The following is a 26,431-nucleotide window of genomic DNA, read 5'->3' on the forward strand; positions in this document are numbered from 1 at the left end:
TTTTTTGTGAATAAGGAGATCCTTGTGATTTCAGAAGGCCAGTTATTTTCCAGCTATACTAAGGAATGCAGCTGGACACTGATGGCCAAAGGGAAGTCTAAGTTATGGAACCATCTACAATTTACCAGCACTGACTGTGCAAATCTCAGGTTCTTTGTTATACCCATTAGATTGACATCTTTAATGCAGGCATCACTTTAAATCTTTAATAACACAAAGGCATAGATCACTTCCTTTATGAAGTCTACATTGACAATTTTTGGCAATGAGATCCTGGTAGCAGTGAATAGTTACTAATATTTCCCCTTCACTTCATTTTGTTGGGCTTTAAGGTGCAGGAAAATATTCTGGGGTGAATACCCATCTTGTTCCTCACAATATTAGATATGGGTAAGGAATGTGTTCAGCTGAATACAAATAAGCAATGTTCTTTAAATTAGAGGGCCACATTATTAACCCAGCAAGCAGCTAAAAAGCATACAGCCTTTAGCTCACTCTCCCACCTCCTCTCAGTTGACTGGGGGAGAGAATAATTAAAAAAAAAAAAGGTAGAACGAAGCTATTCATTAGGACAGAAAAGGAAGAGAGAAATAACAGTAATGTTAGTCATTATATATATATATATACATAGATATATATGCACAAAACTAGTGATGCAAAAAACAATTTCTTATGACTCTCTGACTAATGCCCAGCCAGACCCTGAGCAGCACTCCACATCCTGGCCTTCTACCGTCAGTTTTATAGTTTTTTTCACGTGATGCCATGCTATGGAGCATCCCTTCGGAAGGCTTAAGCCAGCTGTCCTAGTTCTGTCCACTCCTAGCTCCTTGTTCTTCCCCAGCCACTTGCTATTAGGACAGTACGAGAAGCTCAAAAACTGAAATGTCCTTGGCTCTGCACAACACTGCTCGGCAACAACTAACACATTAGTATATTGTCATCACTGCTTTTCTCCTAAAGCCAAAACAGAGCATGATACTAGGTGCTATGAGGAAAATCAGCCGTGTCCCAGCTGAACCTAGGAGAAGTTTAAGAAAATATGAAGTGTTGAATTAATGTATCTGTTTTTAAGAGTCAAATAGATCCGTATCATTTCACATCTAGGATCAAGTTTTATTTTAGAGCTGTTCACATTCCATTTGACAGGGGATAGCTTTCTGCTTTGTATCTGTTTGTAAGTTATAGTTGTTCTCATATTCTTTGGAGAACGGTGCCAATACAGAAATTGATCAAGCTCCAGTTTAGGTCAGAGTCTTATATCTGCAAAAGACCATAAAAATCACCTTTTGAGCTAGTCTATGCCCATCTCTCATGATTTTCTACCTGACTGTTTCTGTGAACAGACAAAAAATCTATAGTAGTGCATACACGCTACATTACATGCACTTTCTTGATATAATTAGTTGAGTCTCCTTTGGCTTGAGAGAACTTTTTCCCTTGAACAAAATTGATTTTTTTTAAGTTATCTGATTTGTATTTAATAGTGTATTCAAATCTCTACCTCAGAATCCATAGACCATCCTGCCTGACCTACATCAGCAATGAATTTCTCAGAATACATTAATCAAATATAGTTTCCATAAATTTTGTGCATTTTCCTCCTTCATTTAAAAAACAAATGACATTTTTCCATTCAGCTGAAAGTCAGGTCCTCAATTTCTTTGTTAGTTTATAATCTGAAAGTGTAACACAATAGCATTATATGGGGAGCAGTTTGATATGCATGCACTGATGTGTACTTTTTATGTGTGTGTGCGTCATGACACCCATAGTGTCATAATTGGAACTGCAATCTAATTATGGTGGTAAGACAAACATTAAAGTGAAACCCATAGGTGTTCTCTTGCAGAACTGAAGGTCATTTGTATAACTTGGCAAAGAATCTGATATTCCAAAATCCGCATGGGATTCTCCACTGCCAGGATTTAGCAACCACAGGTTCCTGCTGACACTACAGAAAAATTCATTTGAAAGAAAAGTTAATGTTTTTACTTTTTTTCCAAAAATAACATGTATATTTTTTCCCTACTAGTACTCAAACAAAATGCATAGAACTCTGATTCTCAGCTGCTGCTGTCTGGAAACCCTGTGCCACTGTGTTCAAAAGACATGGGTTTGTATATACAATTTGGAAATCTGTCTCCTCAGTAATGGCAATTACCACAGGGGTTGCAGAAAATCTTCCCTTGTAAACTTCTGTTTTTGTGGTCCCCATGGCGTTCCCAAGTGCATCTGGGATTCCAGTAATTTGCATTTATCTGACCAGAACCTAGGAGTTATATCTAAGTTGGTTCTTTAATTTATACATGATAAATATCCCCCTCCCTTGCCAGGAAGAGGCAGGGACCCTTCTGAGTGTGGAGGACAAGCAGGCATTTGGCAAAGATGAAGTGAACTGCTTTCTGGCATTGCTGGTACTTCTGCTGTTGTAGAAGAACCTAGAGAAAACATTTGAAAGGGATCAGCAAGTCTTTAGGAAACCTAAACTAGATGAACCTCATTGTCTGTGTCATCATCATTTAGTTTCTAGCATTTACTGATAAAATTTCAGCATATAAGATGCGTTTCCATGCAAAGAGGAGCCAATTAGGGTAAAAAATCCATTTGTTGGCCTCACAAAAAAAAAAAAAAAAAAACAAACCAACCAAACCAAACCAAAACAAAAGCTCTTTAGCATAGGAATATTTTTCCTGTCTTCTCAAGACCTTATTCTTCTGATCCTCTCAAGTTGTTCCAGGAGCAAACATATCACTGTTTATCTCTGATGGATCAAGAATTTCCAGAGTCAGAATTTTACTGAAGCATGTCAAAAATAAGTGGCTGAAAGCAAGAAAACCTTTAGCCACTGTACACATTCATATAAACCTCAGTACAAGCATTGTGAATTTCAGTAGCACTGTGTAATTTGTACTCTCGTGAACTGAATGTTTTGTAATTGGCCAAGCTGTGCTGGTTTTACAATTATCTGCACTGAAAGTGATATGGCCCTTTTGTGGAAGTAGCGTGGAGAGATAATTCCAAGAGAAGTTGAAGACTGCTTTCCATTAGGTCCCAACATGTTCTTCAGAATGATTTAAAGGAAGGTACTACTTTTTAACTGAATGAGACATACAGAGAGGGAATTGCTTTCATTCTTCACCCTTGAAGTACAAAGAAGGCACCAAACTGCCTGTATCCAACTTGCACTTCTGTGAAAGGGGGCATAGAAAATGCCCTAGATCGTCTGCAGGGGAAAGCTAAGGCAAATAAATCTGACAACTTTATTCATTTAATATTCAAGGTAATTCAGCAGGTGTTGAATTCATTTGAATATATATAATGCAGTGCAGACACCTGCTGCAACTGCACCTTGCGTCCTTGGTACATGAGTGATTTCTCCCAGTGAGAGCCAAGAACATGCTTCCAAATCTGCTTTGAAGTAGCAGTACTATGAGGCTCCAATATGCAGGTATTATTTGTGGAGGAAATATCTTAACATATATAAAATGCTTTGATGAGTAAATGAGAAGCTTAGAGTATTCTCGTTGTCACCTGCAGGGATGACATTTACATTCAGAAGTAATGGCTTTCCATTCCTTGCTGTGGGATGCACATGCAGGATTCAGGGTTAACTTAATGTACATCTGTCTGTGTCAGACCAGGTTACCTAGCCTGGCTTCTCTTCTTGTTTTTGTCTCTATTAGATGGCCCTGAAGAGAGCAGGTAACTCTGAGACACTATTTGTATTGCTTCTTTGTCATTTGTTCTTTCTGAGGTGGAGTTCTACCGCTTCTGTTTTATGTCTGAAACTGAAGTTGAGGGGAAACAGCCTGGCTGCCTGGGAATATCTATTATCCATTAGATTAGGCAGTGCAGTCAGTTAGTACCGAGATGTGTAGTAGAATATACATTTTTAAGGCAGAAGAACACCTCTCCTTGATGAATCTCCTAGAAAAGAAGAGTGATCCACAAAGCAAGATAAGACAAATATAGTTATTTAACTTGTCTGATACTGCAGAAAATACTCTTCCATTGTTGGTATTGAAGTTAGAGTAACAGAAAAATTTGATCGTAAGTGTAGGTTTTGTCTCAAAAAGGAAAATTCCAACTACATTGTAGCATCTAACCAGTTTTGCTCCCAGAGTGAAGTCTATGTGCCTTTAGACTCTTGAAGAAATCTTTTTCAAAAGAATTTTTAGTGAAGTTTTTTCAAGATCTCATTATTTACTGCATGTTCAGAACTCTGATATCTAAATCACATTAAAATGAAATTCTAATATACATGTCCAAGATAGTTATAGCCTGAGATAGAGAAGGCACATGTCTCTTGACATTGACATATAGGAAGGCTGGAAAATTAGCTGCCTGAGTTGCCTAATAGGATATTTAAATCATGATTCTGACATTTAAATTTGTTTGGAAATTTTATTCCTATTCAAAGCCAAGTTCAAATGTAATAACAGTAAACCACAGAAATCCCTTTTGTTCTTACATGAAATTCTCCAGCAGTAGAATACTGGGGTGGTGCGGATGTATTTTATTTTTGTTACTGCTGGTAAATTCACTTAGTGTTAGATAAAATACTTCTGTTACTAGTATTTATGGTTCAGACTATGGCTTTATATCTATTTCAGACATACACTGCATGGAAATATTCCACAATTATCGAAGTATTGCAGGCTATCATTTCTCCTATGATTCGCATCCAAGATATTTCAAGAAGCCATAGAGGAAGGGAGAAAAAATTACCTATAGGGTTTTTGGTTGTCAGATGTATATGAGAAAGATGTCTCTTGAAGTCCCTGTCACAAATTGGTAATAAGAGAGAAAATGGGGGAGAGATTCATTTTGCAGTTTTGATTCTTATGTAGGCAACTTTTCTGCCTAAATAGAAATATCAGCTGACAGAGGATTGGAAGGACAAGAAACAAAACAGTAAAGAGCAGTTGAGGATATTGAGAAAAATACATCTCTCCATCTGATTTCTATTCTATCTTTCTTTCTTTCTCAGGTTAGAATAAGATGATGAGAAACTCATTCTTTGAAATCTGGGCCTTCTGCTGCATTGAAAAAAAAAAGTGTAATGGGAGAAAAGATGGATAACAAAACTACTGAAAGATGTACTTTGAGTTATTCTTAGCACTCTAAAATAATGTGGGTTTTTTTTGGTTTTTTTTTTTTTTTTTTTTTTCTTCTTATCCTTGAGGGATGGTGGCTTGTAGGATTAGTGTGTTCAACAAAGTATGACTGTGCCAACCAATGGGACTGCAGAAAGACAAAATAGTTTTGTGTATTCATACAACTTTGCACACTTGGCCTCGCTGTAATTCAGAAGTCAGAAGCAGCAGCTCTGATGAAGTGTGAACCATAGCTACTGGGGGTCTAATTAGAGCTGGGAGCAGACTGCAACTGGGCAACCATCATCTCATTTTTTTTCTGTTTGTGGATTTCCATTGTTTTTTATTATTCATAATTGATAATATGGGTGAATCAAAGGTCTTGGTCAGAACAGAAATCCTACTGTGTCTAGTGCTGATTAGATATGTTTTTGTTTGTGTGTGTAGTCACATACACATATGGAAGCAGCCTCTGAGTGAAAGAACCTGGGTCTAAAAGACCCAGGAACAACCAAACAGTAGGGACCCAGGGAACTGACATGGGAGTATATCATCAGGCACTGATTAACACACTTAGTTGTATCATGTTTGGTTGTTTGTATTGATATATCTACAACCAGATGGTGATGTTTAAACATTTGTTTGATATTTAAAAATGTTCCACAATGTTTTGCACAGACAAATGTTGATACCAATCATTCTGGGTGCATTCAGTAAACAGGGAGTCTATGGTGATCGACTTAGACTTTCACCACCTAACTGGTGAAATGGATTTTGATCATGTAAAGTTTTATTTTGATTCCTGGGCTGCCCAGACTGGGCTCCACAGGGATCAGGCTCACACTTGGACTGCTCCAATGTTTTATAGAGCTGGGTTAGACCTGATGTTTAAGGTTGGAGATCATCCTAAGAGACTTACAAAGGTTTCCTCTTTAAGGCTATGAAATATCAAGGATTTAAGTACACTCCTTTCTATAGTACCCAAGTCCCTGGCTACTGCTCTAAGGACTAGCACTGGCTACGTGTGTGTGCAGTAGGTACAGCCATGTCTGTTTCACAAACCAAACCAGATTTCTCTCCTGCACTGGATGGTGTCATCTTGGCACCACCTATACTTCGACATTACTAACTTCTTCTGTCCTCAAGAAGTAAAAAGAGGGAAGGTGGGAAGATATCTTTTCCTGGCTTGCCTTGGAGTATTACATTGGACAAGAGAGAGGTTGGTGCAAATTGTTTCAATGGCCAAATCTGCATTGTCCCTTGTACAGAAATCAAAGCTGAATAAGTCACAGAAGATGAGCCTAGCAGATCATACACGGCTGAAGTGCCTGGATGACTGCTGTGAACTTGGGTATGGAAACCGTTGCCAAAAAGCAGGGACTGAAGAATGAATTAATACATAAAGTACATTGCTACAAGAAAGTATACTGTATCAGTATTGTATTCAGTAGATATCTATGTGTGTGTGTGTGTGTGTGTGTGTGTATAGCAATATACAGTGTTACATAAGGGAAAAATGTGCTGCAGAGAAAATGCATACCATGACTTATGTGCAGAAGAGTACACTGTAGCAGGAATAACAAAATCCTTATTCCAGCTATAGACTGTCAAACACTATTCCTGTTTTCCAGGGCAGAAGACGACTGGGTTAGCCTGCTGTATGCCAAATAATGATTTTGCACCATCATATTAAGCTATGCTTTATTGTTATTCTTCACTGAATTGTCACATGGGCAGTTGAATTCGTTTTACATTTAGGACAGCTTTAACTAGGGATTTCTAAGGCTGTAGAACAGGAGGGAGAATGGGAGAATGGTTTTTTGTTTTTTTTTTTTTTTTTTTTTCCTCCAGTCTGATAGTGATAGGACAAGGGGGAATGGCTTTAAATTAGAACAGGAAATTTAGGTTTGAAGTTAAGTGGAAATACTTTACTCAGAGGATGGTAAGGCCCTGGCACAGCTGCCCAGAGAAGCTGTGAATGCCCCATCCCTGGAGGTGCTCAAGGCCAGGTTGGGTGGGCACTGGGCAGCCTGAGCTGGTGGGGGGCACCCAGCCCACAGCAATGGATTTGGAACTGGATGTTCTTTAAGATCTTCCAACCTAAGCCATTCTATGACCACATTATGAAATCTTTCATACGTTCTCACCTCTTACTGAGGATCTAATACTGAGGTCATGCTCACACTGTATTTGGAAATTATGCTACAGGCTGCTTAAAGCTGGACTGTTGCTGTGGACTTCCATGTGGCTCCCTGTAAGTGTTCTGTTACTGGTTTTTTTTTTTTTTGGATGTATGATGGTTACAGAAATTTTCTGATGGCAATATGTTCTTCTGGAAGATGCACTTGAAATTTACTGACTTATCATGAAGCTTGGAGACTGTGAAACAAACAATGATATGGAGGGGACTTTCATGTGGGGTAGAGCCATGTTGTACCAGATACTGTATATGCAGAATAAAGCCGTTGTTGCTACTCTGAAACAGGATTGATTTAAAAAAATAAAAAATAATAAAAAAAAAAATCAAATAACTATTCTGTCTCAAATGGGCTGTAATTTTGTTAAGAACAAATGCCAGAAAGTGAGCCTGGATTAACATTTGAAATCTGTTATGTCCAGAGGATGGCTTAAGCATTCCTATTTTTGCTTTGGAAAGGAGCAAGAACATTCTCTCAGTCCATCCTCACTGACAGGATCACAACAGTTAGGGGGGCAATGAATAGGAAGGCTTAGTTGCTTATTAAATTTCTCCAGTTATGTCACAAGCACTTGTTTAAGCACAGCAGAAAGCTGAACTGAAGTCATTTAGGTGTCTTTGAAAACTTGTTTTTGTGGCTTGATGTTTAGGGCAGTCTTTCCTGGGGTGATTTAGCCTTCAGAGAGGAGAGAGATTTCAAATAGGCACAGATTTACAGTCTGCCATAGGTAGGCTGTTATCTCCTCACCTTATGATACAGTGCAGGGTACAAATTAGGAAATTTGTTACTAGTCAGCTATCAGCTTTGGATTTAAGCAGCATTAGGTCTCAGCTAACAATTCTTTGTGTCCACGTTCTGCAGAATTTGCAAAAATAGTGCTGTCAGCTGAAGACACAGGTAGGACTTAGTCTTCCATTTGCATGTGCTGCTTACTTCTAGATGTCTGTTCATAAAATGCAGACGTGAAAAGTGTGTCAAAGTTACAGAAACAGATGGTCATTTCAGATGGGCAGAAAAAAGAGCTGCTCTACTCCCTTTGGGTGAATGTTAAAATTAGTAGTTCAGAAATGAGCGTGAACAGGGACAAGCAAATACAACATCTCTCTGACTTAGATATATTCATTCCTTGTTTAATTGAACACAGCGATTTATCTACTTAGGAACTGGCAGCTTGAAACCATTTCCTTTTCTTTGAACATAGGATCATAGAATTGTTTGAGTTGGAAGGGATCCTAAAAGGTCACCTGGTCCAACTCCCCTGCCATGAGCAGGGACAACTACAGCTAGATCAGGCTACTCAGAGCTCTGTCCACCCTGTCCTTGGATGTGTCCAAGGACAGCTCATTCACCACCTCTTTGGCAACTTGTTTCACTGCTTCATTACCCTTTTTGTAAAGACTATCTCCTTATATCCCATCTCAATGTCCCTTCCTTTAGTTTGAATCCATTTCCCCTTGTCTTATCACAGAAAACTCTTCTGAAGAGTCTGTCCTCTTCCTCCTTACAGCCTTCCTTAGATACTGAAAAGCAACTCTCAGGTCTACCTGGAACCTTCTCTTCTCCAGACTAAAGATCCCCAGCACTCTGGATGTGCTCCAGCAGCTCCATGTCTCTCCTGTACTGAGGAATCCACATCTCAATGCAGTACTCCAGGCCTGAGGCCTCACCAGCACAGAGTAGAGGGGCAGGATCACTTCCCTTGCCCTGCTGGCCACTCTTCTTTAGATGCAGCCAGGATACGATTGGCTCTCTGGGCTGTGAGAGCACACTGCTGGCTCATGTCCAGCTTGCCATCCATCAGTACCCCAAGTCCTTTTTTGTCAGGGCTGTGTTCCATCTTACTTCCTCCAGTTTCTATTGATAGTGAGGGTTGCTGTGACCCAGGTGCTGACCTTGCACTTAGCTTTGTTGAGCCTCTTGAAGTTCTCCAGTGCTCAGTGCATAGCTTATCTATATCTCTCTGAATGGCATTCTGTCCCTCTGGTATGTCAACCACACCACACAGCTTGTTGTCATCTGCAACCTGGCTGAGGGTGCACTTGATTCCACTGTCAGTATAACTGATGAAGATGTTAAAGTCCCAGAACTGACCCCTGAGGGACACCATTTATCACTGTTCCCTATCTGGACGTAAAGCCATTGAATTCTGCTCACTGCTCACTGGGTATGGTCTTGCAACCAATTGCCTGTCTGTCAAACATTCCACCAGTCAAATCCATATCTTTCTAATTTGGAGAGAAGGATGTTATGTTATGTCAAAGGCCTTACTGAAGTCCAGACTAATGACACCAGTGGCTCTTCGCTTCTCCACTGATGCAGTTACACAATGGTAGAAGTCTCCTAGATTAGTCAGGCGGGACCTGCCCTTGGTGAAGCCATGCTGATTATCCCATATCATCTCCTTCTCTTCCATGTGTCTTAGCATAGCTTCCATGAGGATCTGCTCCATGATCTTCCATGACACACAGGTGAAGCAAAAAGCCTTCTCCTTGTCTGCTCCTACCAGCCTGTGTGTATTACTTACTAGGGGAGTACACCCTTGTGGACTTCCTTTTCTGGTTTATGTACCTGTTGATGCCTTTCTTTTTAGCAGCTCTTGCCAAGTCATTTCATTTGGGCCATGGCTTACCTGATCTTGTTCCTACACAGTCTAGCAGCATCTCTATACTCCTCCCAGGATACCTACCCCTGCATCCACTGCCCCTGCAACTTCATGCTCACCGATTTGACCACCAGGTCCTTTTTCAGCCATGCTGATCTCTTGCCTTCCTTTCCTAACTTCCAACATCTAGGCATGGAGAGCACTTGTGCCCTAAGGAAAGCTTCCTAAAATGTCTGTCAGCTCCATTCTGCTCCCTTGTCCTTGAGGACAGTTTCCCAGAATTTTTGTTGACTAACTCCCTGAACAGCTGGAATTTGGCTTTCCTGAAATTCTGCTTCCTGATTTTACTCTTTACCTGTTTGATATTTTTCCCTCAGGACTGTGAATTCCATCATTATATGTTCACTATAGCCCAGTCACTCACATTGGTGAGCAACAGATCCAGCATTGCATTCCTCCTTGTGGGACTGTCTATTACTTGGCTCAAGAAGTTATTCTCAATACACTCCAGGAGCCTCCTGGATTGACTATAGCTTGCTATGCTACTTTTATACCTGCAACACTAAAAAAATCTCTATTTCTATCAACTCTATCTTTGAAGAACTATCTAATTTAGGGAAGATGAATGCAGTAATCTAGTCTGACATGCTATTTAAGATATTGTCAAGTATTTTAACCTGCAAGTCCAGCTCCCAACCCAGCATTTCATGCATCACTTTTGTAATCTTAGCCTATGGACAACATATTTCATGAGGCTGGGCTTCAAAATCTAATAAATAAACAGTCTTTCTAATTATTCTCATTTTTGTTTTTGTTTTTGTTTTTTTAAATAATGATTGAGGTACTAGAAGAACGCTCGCATCTTTTGTGGGCAGTAATACAAAATGGTGTGAAGAACATTTTTCTAACAAATTAAATTCTCTTGCATCTCTACTAGGTATAAGCTGTTGACTGTGCTGTAAAGGTAAGATACTTGAATGGCTCTATGAAATCTCTTTTTAAACATATGAGCACCAAGCACCTGATTTAGCTCTTGCTGACATTGGTTTAAATTAGGATTTCCGATAAAGTCATTAAAACTTATGATGTCTTGGGTTAAAACCTAAGATATAATGAAACTAGGCTAAAGGCAAAATAGAACAGACTTACATAATCCCAGATATAAATGTTCCACAGACTCTCCTAAGTCAAGAAATATGCTACCATCTGAAGTTTTTCTATAGAAAAGTCCAACCTATACATTATCTTCAACGCATTTATTTTTTGAGAGCCATAGCCTTTCTCATTTTCTTTGACATAGTGGAAGATCTCAAAGCCTAGATCAATCTATCTTAAAATAAGGACATCGAACCCAGCTCTAAACTCTTTCTCTTTTATTTGGCCAAATAATCCTCCTTCTTCTCTAAGTACAATTTACTTATCTAGTTTTACATCCATTTGTCCATCCATGCACTAATAAAACCCTCATCAGTGCAGAATTTCAGGGCTCTATTGAACATTTCTACTAGTCTTTAGAAGATGAGAACTTTAGTAACCCCATTTACTGTAATTTCATTGCTGTAACTGAACCACCTTCAGCTCTGTGTTTTCTACAGAAATCTGATCACATCTGGATAAGGGTAATTTAACAAGTACTTTCTCTCTCCTTTGCCTTCTCTACTTATCTGATGCTGTTAAACACTCAGCTTTGTTCTCTTGTCTTAGTACTTTGTGATTTTGTGACTGTAATGGCAATTCATGTTGTATTTCACCTTTTCCTATGGTGCATCTTTCTGAAGATGTGCATGTTTCTTGTTTTGATCTTTTGTAATGCCATGTAATTTAAGGGGAAAATGTGAAGCGAAGACCCGTCTTTAAACTTTCTCACTGGCAAATTTCTGCCCATCTGCTTAATACATGATTATGATGAGTGCCATTTTGTCTAGATCTGCTGTACCCAGTTTTTTTAAAACATATATTTTATCTACAGTGAGATAGTAGATATGGAAAAGGAGAAATGGATGTAGAGATTACATTAATTCTGAACTATTTTTTATTGTTACATAAAGCCACAGAAAGGAAACACAGTACTTTCTCATCAATATGAAAGATTTTTTTGCTTTCTTTGTAAGAAGTTAGAAACTCTGACCAACATTTTTGGAGATGTAGAGATGTCCAGAGGTGTAGCCAAGTGCTGATCTGTGTTTTTCTTCAACAACATCCCCTTACCTTTTTCAAAATATTAGTTGATTCCTGTCTGTATTTTTAATATACCAGATACCTCTCAAAATAAAGACCCATGTGCCTAATTCATTACTGAAGAAATCATTGTAAAGATTAACCAAGCGAGTGGTTTTAGATGACCAAGAATGTATAAGCTGGATTCTAGCAGTTGCTCTGCAAGGTTGCACTGTTGATCCTAAAAGTCTCTTCCTTTGGTGCTGTATCACATCTGTCAATCTGCCAGAATTCCTTGGACACCAAAGCATCCGTGGTTAGGCACCTGAATTATTTACAGAGTCTGCTCTGTATTGCCCTGTGGCAATTTCTCAAAGCCAGGATCAGATTCTAGGTTGTCTGAGGAGTTTTTAACATCATATTTCACAGAGGAAAATGTCTGCAGTTAGGGTAGAAAGCATGGTTCTTGATTCTTCAGCATGATGCTGCAAGCGAATTATATTGCTCTCTCTTGGATTTGCTGATTTTTTTTTTCATAAATGTGAGCTAATATAAAGGAGATCTAAATTCTCCCTTCAGACTGAAAAAAATACCAGACTACATGTATGCAGATCTGAGGGTAGAAGCTGGCTGTGATGTGCCTTCCTCTGCTGCTGAGTAGAAAGTGAAAGCAGCCACACGACTCACAACTTCAAGGCAGAGAGTCATCTGCTATGAACCGTATTTCCACTCTAACATCACACTACAGAACAACCTCTTAAATGGAAGGGAAATCCCTCTTCTGGCATGAATGGCCTCTGCAGTTTAGGCCCTTTATTTCTGTACCTTTCCCTGTAGGTTACAATATACGCAGGGCATGAAAGACTTTTTGAAAACTGTCTACAACATGAGAAGCCATTTAGAGTTTGGTCTCGAGGGCCTGGAGTCTTTTCCAGCTGAAAATTCTACTTGCTCTATGAGAAACAGTAAACTTGTGCCAATCTGCTCCTCAGCACGGCAAAGTGAAGGTCACTACTGCGTATATGCCCCTCCCCTGGGACAATCTGGATTTTGACTACCTGAAATACAATGAGTTTGAAGCTATCCAGTGCTGTGGGCACGTATTATTTCACATATACAAATTCTCCTGACGTGGATTTTGGTTGCCAATGATGTTCAAGAACAGCAGGTAAGTCCTTCAAATGCAACTCTTCCAGGAAAAGGACTCTTGAGGTATCACAGTTCATCTTGCCTTCCTACTTTATGCTGGGTACCAACTCTGCTGACTGAGAATAAAAGATGGCTTCTTTGTTTCTTGAGCACTGTCAGAAGCAAAGACAGCTCTGGAGGACAGATTATATAATAATGCAGTGCACTCAACTCTGCCTTAAACGTTGTGTAGTCACCTATACCTGTGTGGAAAGTGGCTCTAAAATTGTCCACTGGCCTGTGCATATCTGTGGAGAACTGGGCATTTTTCATACACAGCCTTCATGAAGTGGAGGAAAAGTGAAACGTAGAGGAGTGTCGGACTTCTTTTCATACACAGCATTAGTTTTGCAATTAATTGTGTAACTCTGCTGTCTTTAAAGCATGAGGAACTTCATAAACAAATGTATTGATGATGTATGAGTACTAATAGATTAATTCACGTTCTCTTTACTGTGCTGGCTATGCAAAGCTAGGATGGAAAAAAAAAGTAATTACTTTTGCCAACATCTAAATACATAATCTCTGAATGCACTAGGAAAACTACTCATTGAAGAATAAAACAACATGTTTGCAGACTCCTTTTTTTACACTTCAATTTGTTCTTCCTGGCAGGTCACACCCAATTTTCTGGTGATTTGTTAAACCTGTCACTGCATACAAATCTGCTGCCATTGTACCCGAGCACAGAGATTTTTGAAATACTTGACTGCAGACATCATTCTGTCTGAATGGATAGAGATTGCATACTTTCCCCCCCCCCCATTTAATATATGCCATAAAGCCAAAACATAGGGAAGTAAAACTGTGGGGGAAAAAAAACCCTTGAGACTCCATCTCTTTTCTTTCCTAAACTATTTTTTAGCTTGTTTTTAATAGCATGACTCTATCATTGATTAAAGTAAATTAATGTACAGCCCTTACCTTGCAGAACAAAATACGTATCACTCATCCTTTTTTCTATTAATTCTTGCAGCCACTGGTATCTGGAGTCTATAACACCATACGTAGAAAAAAAAAAAAAAAGATCTATATTCATCTCTGTACATTACATTATGCTTTTCTGCATCGGTGGTATCCTAATACAGACAGGAAATCATTTGCATATATTCTCCTTTCCATTTAAGCACCATAAAACATCTCTGTAAATGCGTACAAACAAAGCTTCACAACTTCCTGGTGAGTGAGGGAAAGATGATTATCCTGATTTCTCATGTAGTATAATGGAGGCTTTTCCAAGATACGAAGCTTGCTAAGTTCATGGGAGGGAGTCGTGTGGGAATGGGGATCAAAGGCAGATATTTGGTCTCTCTTTGCCCTACGTTAAATACAAGACAACACCTCTGTCCAGAAGCAAGGCTGTCAATAGATGCTCTGAGGATGGTATCAAAGTGAATATGAATCCTAGTTTATATTATGAATAATTATATGGCTAACATATTGGTCAGTATTTGTTTTAAAACCCACAACGTTATTACCAGCAAAAATTTTGCCAATGCAATAAGGATTTGTGGCCACTCTGTGTGGTTACATGGAGTGACTTTTGAGGTCATTGTCTTTAGGGTGTTCCTAAGTGCTTTCGACAGCACAGGTTGTACTCCTTTCTCATCTGTGTTGACATGACAAATTTGGGGAGGATTTCCTGCTGATATAAGTCAGAATAGCTCCAGTCAGAATAGATTCAATTGGGGGATGTCAAGGCACACTGTGCTTGTACCATATTTTCAGTACATTTTCTTATTCCTTGTTTTCTTTCCAGATATTAACAACTGATGTCAGATTTCTAAATTCTTTTCAGAAAGCAGCTTCCTGTATTTTCTTTGAGACTACTTTTAAATAAGGTTTACAGCCTAACTGAAAATTCATTTAAAAAAAAAAGAGAAAAGAAAAAAAGGAATGTGTTCTTTTAACAAGTTAGAGGACTAAGAGCCTCCAGAATAATACACAACTTATTAGTTTCTCTGATATAATTCACTAGACCAGCTGCTGCCCAAGGACATCTGCTAAGCTACAGAGTTGAACTAACTTCCATCATGCAAAAAAGAGCTTGGACTGTGCACTTTCCTCCAGTGACTGCAAAATGGTTACCAAGTGGGGGGGAATTGGCATATGTGATCTTTATCTTCTGTGCTGCTTGACTAGATACTGATAATTCAGCAATGTGACAGGCTATGGCTCAGGAGAACAGCACAGTCATCTTAGATTATATCTTTTAGCCTAAAACAAAACAAGAGAAAATATAAGAAACTGTGACAGAAGTGAAAATAAAACAAGTAAAAGCATAAATGATATCACTCACCTAAAATGAAAGGCTCTCATCTTTTCTCTGTATTTAATTTGTGAAGAATGAGATGAGGAATCTGGAACTGCCAAGTTATTTCAGGAAAGAAGTGGAAAAATGAATTGAGAAGTTCAGAAACTTTTTTACTGTAGTATAAAATGACATTTAGAAAAAAAAAAGCAACAACTAAAACCTCACTTTATGCAGTGCTGGAACTGGGATCAGAATGCTTTGATTAACCACTCTCAGGGTACCAGGGAGCCCTATAGGAACACTGTGTAGGGGAGTGCAAAAGCTACAGCAGTATTATTCTAGCTGGTAAATGTAACTTTGAAATGACATGCTGTTCTTCATAATACAAGGGTCATTCATTTGTACTGAATGATCATTGAAGAGGCAGGAGACAGCAGGTGGCAATGGGAAATAATCAACCCATTCCTTTAATCACTGGCTGCTGTGCATTAATTTTTGCATACATATATATATATATATATATGGAAGTATTCATCACACTATCTTCAGATATATATGCATCTCTGTGTTCGTGCTTATTACTGTCATCTTGTGGAATCAGTCCTTTCATGAAATAATTGAAGGTTTCAGGTATTTTTGCCAACTGACTGGCATTACAGGTGTTTTAGATGATATGCCTGGTTCACTCGGTTGTATAAACAGACAGAAGGTGAATCCTGGCATTACCCATGTGCTTTCACGCTGTGGTTATGTGGGAAATAATGTCTCTAGCCACTTCTTACTATTCAGGGAATTAATAAACAACAGCAGTGGTACAAAGCAGAAGATTGGTCATGCATTTTTCAGTCCTTTAGAAATTCCCTAGCTGTGGGACAGCATGCCCTTTTGTTGACTCTCCTTCTGGGAACTTCCTTACGCTCAAAATTTCTCTGAGTAAGTTGTCTCCTTTTAACATCTGTATTCCTCGTTGGTTATTTCTTTCAAGTTGCTCATTGGAGTGTGAAGGAGAGAGTGTTGTTCTTCGGGTGGGAGTCTCTTCTATTTGGCTCCCTTACAGCACCTAAATCACACTCGTATCCAGAGATTCGTCTGGAAATTAGTGGGCTCATTTTCAGATTCAGATATTTAGGCCACGTTAGATTCAAAAAACCTAGGGAGAACTGGTTTATGAGGGATCTGGGACTACAGTATTTGTTGCAGTGGAGCAAGGCACTAGAAACTGCCCCAAAAATAAATATGTTAGAGATGGTGAGATTGATACAGAGAAAACCAACTCATTGTTTCCCTTCTAGGCATGCTACAGGGTCTCAGGGCACATCTGAAGCCTGAAGCTGGTTCTATGACTCAATCTCTTGTAAAAAAGAATGATATAAAATCATAAGGCCAGGATGTCTCAGCAGTATTCTGCAGTAACACTGTTGTTGGTTCTGTTTTTCCCCTGTGACCTGGATCTCCATCTAATGATCTTTATTGTTGGAGTTCACACTGTCAGTTGCTTTCATTCCTGTGCTTCTGACATATCCTTTCTTTAGCATGAAGTGGAGGTCATGAGTCCTAACACTAGCAAGGGTTATACTGTCTGATTATTACTAGAGGGGGGAATTCCTGCATGAATAGCAGTAAACCCATTAGCAGCAGTTAGGGTGGACAGTGATTTTAATGAGTTACACCACTGAGGGCACTAGCAGGAGGTCACCATGGTCACAGGTTATCTACAATAATATTTGCCTAAGGCGTATATACAGAACTCTTTTTTTTTTTCCCATGGCTTCCAATGATCCCAACACTGGAGAAGCCCTGTGGAGAAGCTTGTGATGTCTAATTTGGTAGAAAAGGCCAAAACATCTAAAAGGGTGAATGCTAGATTGTGAATATACGGATTGACAAGAATATAACATAAATTCATATAATGGAAAGAATTTACTTTCTCTTTGATACTGTATAGCCATATACAGATTCAGTTTTCACCCTCCTTCTCCTTCTCTCTGAACCCCTGTAAAATCTGTTATGGTGCTTTTAAAAACAGTTATTTTGTAAAATGAAAACAAAAAGTCACTTTCTGAAATAGTCTCAATGTTGAAAATAAATGTTAGCTTGGTGAAGTGTATAGCTATGTAGTTTCAGGTATAAATAGCAGTATCTTGTCTTAAAAATAAATGTAATAGAAATATTATCTTGTGATCCAAGAGAAACCAGGTGCAGGCATTTCCTATTATGTTTATCTATGATATCTGATCATTTTCTGAAATAGCTGAAAATTTTTGTGATATCCATGACTGAAGCAGTCATTTCATGAAATGATGAATGTTTTAGATATTTTGTAAAATGTTTAGTTTACTCTGTGGCTACAACATACATGCAGATTTGTGGAGGAACGAAGGATAATCTAGGGTTTCAGTCACATGCTTAGTGCCTTTCTTCTCCCCATCCTCCCCAGCCTGCTATGGTGTCGGTAGCCAGGACTACTCTTGTGTTATACAGCGACTTTCTTTTGCTCCTTCCATACCAAGCCATTGAATGATCCTATATTTTGACATTCCTATGTATATAACAACACTTGGATTTTAGTTTACTGTTAATGCTTTTTCATGGATCTCATGATATAAGGTAAATTTGTTCAATTTATCAAGAATTTTTTGCCACACTAAAGTTCTTTCACCTTAGCCTGGTTCTCATTCTGACACACCCTCTATTGCAAACTACAACCAGATTATAATAAGATTGAAATACTGACTTGGATGCATTGATTTTTGCATGAATTTGAAATACAAACTCAATGCCTTTCTAGTCCAAATAACAGAAGTCATGATTCTACTTAATGTACTGCAGAAAGGAAGGGGGAAACACAGTTGGCAGCATCTAGAATACTTAATGTATTTCAGGTAATCAATTTATGCTTCACTGGCTCTTTCCAGCCAGCTAATGAATGAAGGTGCCTGTTTGCAAACTTTTCTCTCAAGCTGATTAATTATCTCCACAAAATTTACTTTAGTCATGTAGTGACCATATGAGGTTAAACAAATCCCTAAACATTCAATGTACTTGCAGTCCATTAAAAAGATATCTAATACCCATCCATCCATCCATCCATCCATATACTTCTACATACATATACTAAACTGAGGAAAAAAAAAAAAACAGTAATATGAAATAAGAAAAGATCAGTCATCTAGCAACTAATATTCTCTATGCATTACATTGTATCTGACTCCTGATACATCTTAATTATCTGAAATCAGATACATGTAGGTTGCTCTGAAATTGATGCCTCCTATTTATTTCCGTGGAAAATACAAGAGATACGAAGAGCACAATAATACAGTTTGATGGAGCAAAGTCTCAGCTACAAAACACTACTTTTTCACATAGTCACAGTTTGCTATGTATTTTCACCAGCAATGAATAGCAGTCTGCATGCTGTGCTCGTAAAGATCTTCATGGCCTTCTGGAATGTGGCTTGTTTCTCGTGTCGATGTCACCACTGGTGAAATGCAGCACCCACCACCTCACGGTGCAAACATCCACTGTTTGGTCTCCACAAACATTCAGCAAGGGTCAATGAATGTTAACGGGTATCATTTTTTCCTCCTGGAGGGATTCAATGACACCTTTACTTCATATGCACTTCCATGACAGATGCCATTTTGTCAGGCTGCAACTCTGCTGCCATTTGTCACATGGCAACAGAATTTAACGCAATATGAGTGGGAAGGTTCAACCTCTGCTTCCATACTGCAAAAATCTATCTCTGACATTGTGGGTCAACCTAATGAAATAGAACGCATTACTTTCAGAGCAGCCCTTGTGCGTAGTATTCTGGGTTAATAATTTCTGTTGATTTCACTGAGAGATGGAAAACCTAAGTAAATTTCTGGATGCAAAAATTTGGACCTTAAATTATTTTGAATAGGGACAATTTTCCTGGTGTTTGCTATAATGTGGAGTCTGGATCCATCTACTCATTGCAGGCTGTTAATACCTGGCTTGATGATCACCCTTGTCTCTTGTAAAGTGACATGGCTGCTGTAAAGTCTCAAGTGTCTTGGAAAGAAGATTGAAGGCTGTAATCAAAGTGAAACATGCTTCCCAAAGCAAACAAACTAAAAACCCGAGCAAATATTTTTTTGATATCCATTCATTTAAAATGAAATAAAAGAGATTACTGTTGATTTTGGCCAAAGGAGTCCATCGATGTTATTACTAGCTATATTCTATCTATAGTTTATCTTTCTTGGTCATGATGCCTGAAGAAAATTTCGAGGACAAACTGTGGAAAGGGACTTGGGGTCCTAAGAAGCCTTGGGCATTTCTTTGAAGACTTCCACTGTCAGTTTGACTGCTAGGGTGGTGTTTTTTTTTTTGCTGTAGTTTTGCTATATAGTTTTTTGTTTGTTTATTTGTTTTTTTGTTCTCGATTTTCTTTATTACATGCATCTCTTGAAGGCCTTTCTTATGTGAATTATTAGTTAAAGCTTCTGCACTTTTGAAGTCTGAAACAATCTTCCAGATAGCTTGTGTGAGCTTTAATGGATAGGGCTTAGTATAGCTTCAGAGGAAGAACACCTGAGTCTTGGTTTTTATTTGAATATAGTTGATGTAGACAAGAATACATCCCTTGTTTGGATCTGCACAGATGCTCACACTGAACATACAAATATCACTGCAATTTCAGGAATGTGATATAGTCCTATATTAATTTCTTTATCTTTTGTGATATGAGAGCCTTGTACTTGGAAAGGATGGTTCCAAGAGGAGAACTATAGCTTCATTAAGAAGGCTGTTTGTATTAGTGTACTCAGATAAGATACACAGAGATGCAGGAAACATTCTTAACTAAATAAAAATAGCCTGGGGGAAATGCTTGCATTCCTATGTCTGCTAATACAAAGAGCTGACCTTAAATTAGGCAAGATACATCTGTTCTCCTTTCAGAACTCTTCATTGTATAGAAGTTCAGAGTCCTCCTATCTAAACTCCAGTGACTCTTTACAAACTCTACTAGACCACCTGCTATTATACTCAACTGAAAGGCTTTTGGGCTAATCTCACCAATCAGAGATTCAAACTGTTTTAGGCTACAGAAATATCCTAATGTGCCTTAACTGCATAGTCAAAAGTTTGAAAGGAAGAGTCTGCTCTGAATTATGATTTACTTAATCAACTAACGGCTAACACATTTGTCTAAAGAGGTAGTTAAATCTTGGCTCAAATCAATGACAAAAGTCACATGGCCAGCTTTCCTGGAAGAAGTTGATTCTTATTATAACATTATTGAAATGGTTTGGGGTAATTTATTTCTATGTTAACAAGTCTTACTTTGATGGCTTATGTATGCATGATGGAAAGACGGCGACAGAGAATGTGATTCTTCATTTTCATATAGTTATTAAAAGTCACAGTTCCACACTGTGGTAATGGTAACTTTCCAGGCAGCTCAGGGAATGGAGTCAGGTATAAAATACACACTATGTGTTTTATGCAGCAATAAAAAAAATAATAATTTAAAATGCTTTAAGATTTGGAATATCTCTTCTAGATAATGATATGTTAATAGAAACTGGTACTGAGTACTCTCTCTTGGTAAAAGCTAAAGATGACATTCAGGCCTCACTGAAATTAACAATAATATTCTCAGTGACCAAAGATTTGCCCTAAGATTTTGTACTATGAGATTTTTAGATGCTCAACTCCACTCAATTTATGGCCTTCAGCCTTTGCCTTGAGCTGTCACTGTAGTGTAAAAAGGTATAATCTCTAAAGCATATTTTTTGTCTCTTTTAAATGTGAGGAGTTTTTAATTTAAAGCAAAATATTTTCTTTTGAATTTGAAATAAAGGTCATTGATTTTTCTTCTGTTTGGCTTTGACAAAGAAAAATCAGTAACAAATGTTGTCTACCATTAACTACATGGAAGGGCTAGTTGACCTCAGCTGAGCCATTGATGAAAGAGAGGCTAATGGGAAAAAAAATTGATCTCTTCATAATTTGTCAAGTGAAATGTGGTTAGCTAAAAATCTCATTATCGACCCTGTTCTTGGGAATAATAAAAAAAATCTCTTAAGTCAATTTTATTAAGCTCTTCCTAGGTATAGCAGAAGTCTCAGTTGTCAGTCACTATATAACCCAATGTCGCTGGCATGGAGATGTCACACAAAGTGATTGGTGATGCTATTCTCAAGTTTCTTGCAAAGGAATAAGTAAATCAATTTTCTCAAAATAAAGAGATGTAATTTAATAGAGGGCATTAAGAATTGCTCTTCGAGAGAGGCCTGTGAATTAATTTGGGAACTCACATGTACTCTGGCCTCATTGGAAAGTACAATGGGCTTTTACTTTCTTTTTTTTGTCATAAAACATTTATCATAGGTCTCATTAAAAAATCCTATTAAATTGTGTTTCTGTGAGTTGTGGCTCTCATGCACTTGAGAAAAGTGTGAAATGTCTTTCCAATTGAAGGCTTTTTGGTTTATATGTATAATATTTTCTTGCCTGGGGAAACAAGTGATGTCTCTGTAGGGTGCCCAACTCAGTGTGGAAGCACGATCTCTGTTTAACTCTGGAGAGTGTGCCCTGGATATCAAAAGCAAAAGACAAAACTTCTGTTGCTTGAGTTAAAGGACTAAGCCTCCAGCTATAGCAAAAAATACTCTCCATGGATCAAATGAAAGCAAATAACAACTCATGGATGGACAATTACATACGGAAAAAGGCAGAACAGGATGGTTGGAGGCCAAGTTCAAAGCTGGAGCTCATGGAGACATAGCGTAGCCCTATTGATATATATATATATATATATATATATATATATATATATTTGCTATGTAATTAAAGTACAAACTTAAGTACTACACTTGGTTGTCCGTGCTGTCGTGTAGACCCTGGCCACCCATTTTTGTCTCAGATCATTTATTGATTTTGCAAACTAGATGGCCACAGTTCATTTTTTTCAGAACAGATATTTCCCTCATGGTATGAATTTTTCTGTTTTCTTTTGGAAAGTAAGAGAATTTAGTGTCATGGAGATGTCCTAACTCTATCCAAAGACCTCCAGGACCTGTTTTAGTTTTGTAGAGTAAAAACATACACAGATTTTTAACACAAATACATTAAAGTATGATTCAAGGCTAGGAGTTCCATCAGATCTGGATTTTCATCTTAACTCAGCTGCACTCTGATCTTGGACAGATCATTCAACTCTATCAGTTGACTTCCTATGCAAAGTTTTGATAATTGAAACTAACATATTTTATAAGTGATATATATATATACAGACTTATGAAATATATACATGCGAAATATATATGTACATATGCATACTTACACAGAGCTGTGTGACCTTTGTAATATTACTTATTTCAATCTTATTCTCTGTTAAACAGAGATACACCACAGAGCAGTTCCAAACACCATTCACACATACCTTGGATAAACACCTCACAGGAAGTAATTCATTTTACAAGCTTAGTCTTTTATCCCTATCTTTGAAGAGGCCAACACATATTTTTTATTAGCTGGAAATATTTGGCAAAAGTTTCAGTTGAACATACATGAATTTATGAACTGTTCAAGTTAGTTGCCTTAGAGATTTGATTTCTTTAATGTTGATCATTCGGTCATTATGCTGCATGGCCTTGTTTCTTGTTTTTATTTGTATAAATTAAGTTGGAAGTAATTGGAAGTTGTCACTGTGGTACAGGGAGTTTTGCAGTACTTACACTGTGGTGAATTATGTCCTATATGTATTTCACAATTTACATGTTACTCGCATTGTGACAATATAATTTTAAGGAACATAAAAGAAGAAAATGCAACCTTGTTAAGTTAAATCAGTGATTATTCAAAAGAATTTTCATAAATACACCTTTCCCCCCCACACACTCTCCAGCATTGCTCTAATAAGTGAGACGAAGTCATGAAAACTCCTTCAGAAGAGATAGTTAAGAGATAGTTTCACTTGTTCTATTCATAAAGTGTCCTCCAATATTCCCTGAGGGGAATGGTAAGGTTGCTTAAACTCTCTCAAATGTCAATAAAGGGGATCACACTTTTAAAACACAGCCTAGGGAAATACAATAGCACATAAATTCCTTTGGAAATTACTTGTCAGGTTCATTTGGAATGGTAAAAGCCAAAACATGCTTCCAGCTAATAATTATTTCAGAGTAGGAGAGATGTCTGAGCTCTGGGGAAAAACAAAAGATTTGAGTGCAAGTAGTGAATTTCTTCTCAAATGCCTTGTAAAATAGGAAATCTGTTATTCCAGCTTTTAAAATCTGCTGCAGTACTGGTCAAAATCACAGGGGAATTGTCGAATTTCTAGGATGCTGAATTAAATTCATAGTCTCGTTACAGTCAGCAACAGAAAAATTTCATTTTCCGATGGCAAAGTTTTATGCTGTCTTATCACACTGTTTTAGTGTCGTATCTAGTCTGTTTAAGTATTGTATCTATGCAAATCCTATTAAGAGCTAATGCTACATAATTACCAATATGTAAGACCTGATGACCTGGTATTAAAAGCAAACAAATTAAATACACTTCTGATCTGTGAGTAACAAAAGCAGCTAAATGTTTCCTTAATGGGGACAGATTCTCTTTTGGGGTCTGGCAAATATCATGGACAGTCACAGAAATTTCACTGAGCTTTGGCCTGGATTTGGGCAATTGGATTCATCAGTATAAGAACAGCTACAGCTTACCCTAACTTCTTTTTATAGGTGGACAGAAAGCAGCTTGTTTTAGGATGCACTTCATCTCATCCTAACATGGATGTTTGAAAGAGATTCAATGAATTATGTCCCAAAACTACGCATTTGTCTCCATCGACTATAAATGGAGACCAGCTGAGATGGAGATGAATCCCCCTCACTCTGCGTGAAAAAGTCAGCATCTGCTGTTTATACAATCTGCTCTTTGCGTGAGTTATGGTATAGCCCAAGCAGCCTGAGACTCTTCCCTTCTCTTAGTGCTTGTACAAAGTGCCTTCTAGAGCTCCCACAGTGTATATAGGGCAAACTAATGTAAATGGACAAATTTCTTCTGTCAAAATTGGCGACCTATGGTAAATGATGCTTGGATCACTCAGAAGTATTTGTGAACTTAAGTTCAGCTCAAAAAGAAAAGCAGTTTTTGAATAAGTACAAATGTTTCAATACCTGCAGAAAGTTTTACTTTTCCATTTAGTAGTGACATTGTAGTTTGAAAAGTAGCAAACATTGCTATTTTAAATTTACTTTAAATATAAGCGTAAAGTGCCACCCCAAAACAGAGGTTACATTTTACTACAGATATCTTTTCTTCGGATTATTGTAAAACATCATGGTTTTTATAACATGACATTTTATATGTCATGCTTTTCATTTTGTTTTACTCCTGAAACAAGCAAACAAACAAAAAATTGGACCTTCTATTTCCTCTGTGCACAGTAATCTGTGTTGGACCCTCGCAGATTGCTTTTTCCAAAGTTCATGTGCTAGTAAAAGCCTATGATGTTTCCTGTATCTCTGCAATTCAGCACTCATGTGTCCCTTGCCTAGGGGCAGGTTTACGTCAAAATTTCTTGAACTGCTGTAGCAAGTAACTACAGCCACAAACGTCTTTTAACATTACTGTCCTCAGAAGGCTGATGTAGAGCTGGGGCAAACCTACAGAAGTCAATGAGTTATTTGAACTTGAACTTGTGAAGCAATATTGGGATATAAAGTATGGAAATTTGCAAATACCCACTTGGTTCAAGTGCAGACATTAAATAGCGGTGTATCCAGGACTGTTAGCAAAGTCATAGGTTGGTAACTGTTATTGCTTTTCACTTAGTGACAGAATAATTTAGCTTTTTTTGCTACTTATGCCAGGGCCTCTCCCTGCTCACATTATTGGCAGGCAGGGGAGTCCTCTTATCCCAGGGTGAGGGTGGGATCTGATCTGTTTGCCTTCTGTTCAGCAGTGCTCTGTGGTGCATGCAACGACTCTAATGTATTCACTTAAGCAAACTTCCTAGAGAAAGCCATATATCCTTGAAGTCTTCTTTTTTGCTTTTCTTTTTCTTTCTGGAAATAGATTCATTCTCTGGTGGGTTGGGAACAGCCACTGACTGCATTCCTGTGTTGCTGAAAAATGACAGTCAGATGCGTTTGCCGACATCTAATCAAGGCAGAGATGAGGGATTTCTTAAAAACAATAATTCTGATGCATGCTAGGTTTCTTTGCTTGGTCAGTTGTCACCTCAGCTCTAAAGAATTTTAATTACCATAAGCTGTTACAAACATTCTCTTAGGGAAATATCGTTTTCTTGTATTTGAATTAATTTGGGTGAGTGCAGTTTACCTTCTCCTTGGAGTTTCTTATCTCATTATTTGAAGCGAGAACTATCCAAACTTTCTGAATTTGTGAGCAGATGCTACTGATGGGACTCCTCTGCGTGCCCATCATTGTCCTCCCCAGAATGACATGCACACACAGGTGGCTGTGGGCAACCAGACCTGTCTGCGAAGGCCCGATCCAGGCTGAGGAGGGGGCTGCTGGGCAGCTTAAAAAAGGAGGAACCTCTTAATGCATCGTTATCATCAGTCCTAAACAAACTTGAGTAGCCTCAGGTTGCCAGAATCGTGTTGGGAATTTTGAAATGAATGTCTCAGTAAAAATAAAGTGTAATCTCCTGTTTGACTGGATTCCTACTGAAAACTTGGGTTTCATTTCCAATTTCTCTTTGGGATGTCTGAACATTTTAAAAGTTACTCCAGTTTGTATCAAATAGGAGTTATGTTCCTGGAGATCATACATTCAGTTGTATCAGTGAAAAGCTAATATCAGGGTATCATGATTTAAGAGTTTGGGTACTGTTCTTGTACTTCAAGCCATTTGGCAATAGCATTTACCTGGATCTTGAATGAATGAAATCTTGCCTGCTTGGGAACAACATTTCTCTTTCTAAACG

This window comes from Lagopus leucura, unplaced genomic scaffold, assembly GCF_019238085.1.
Source record: "Lagopus leucura isolate 7727_CA_CO unplaced genomic scaffold, USGS_WTPT01 Super-Scaffold_73, whole genome shotgun sequence".
NCBI classification, from domain to species: domain Eukaryota; kingdom Metazoa; phylum Chordata; class Aves; order Galliformes; family Phasianidae; genus Lagopus; species Lagopus leucura.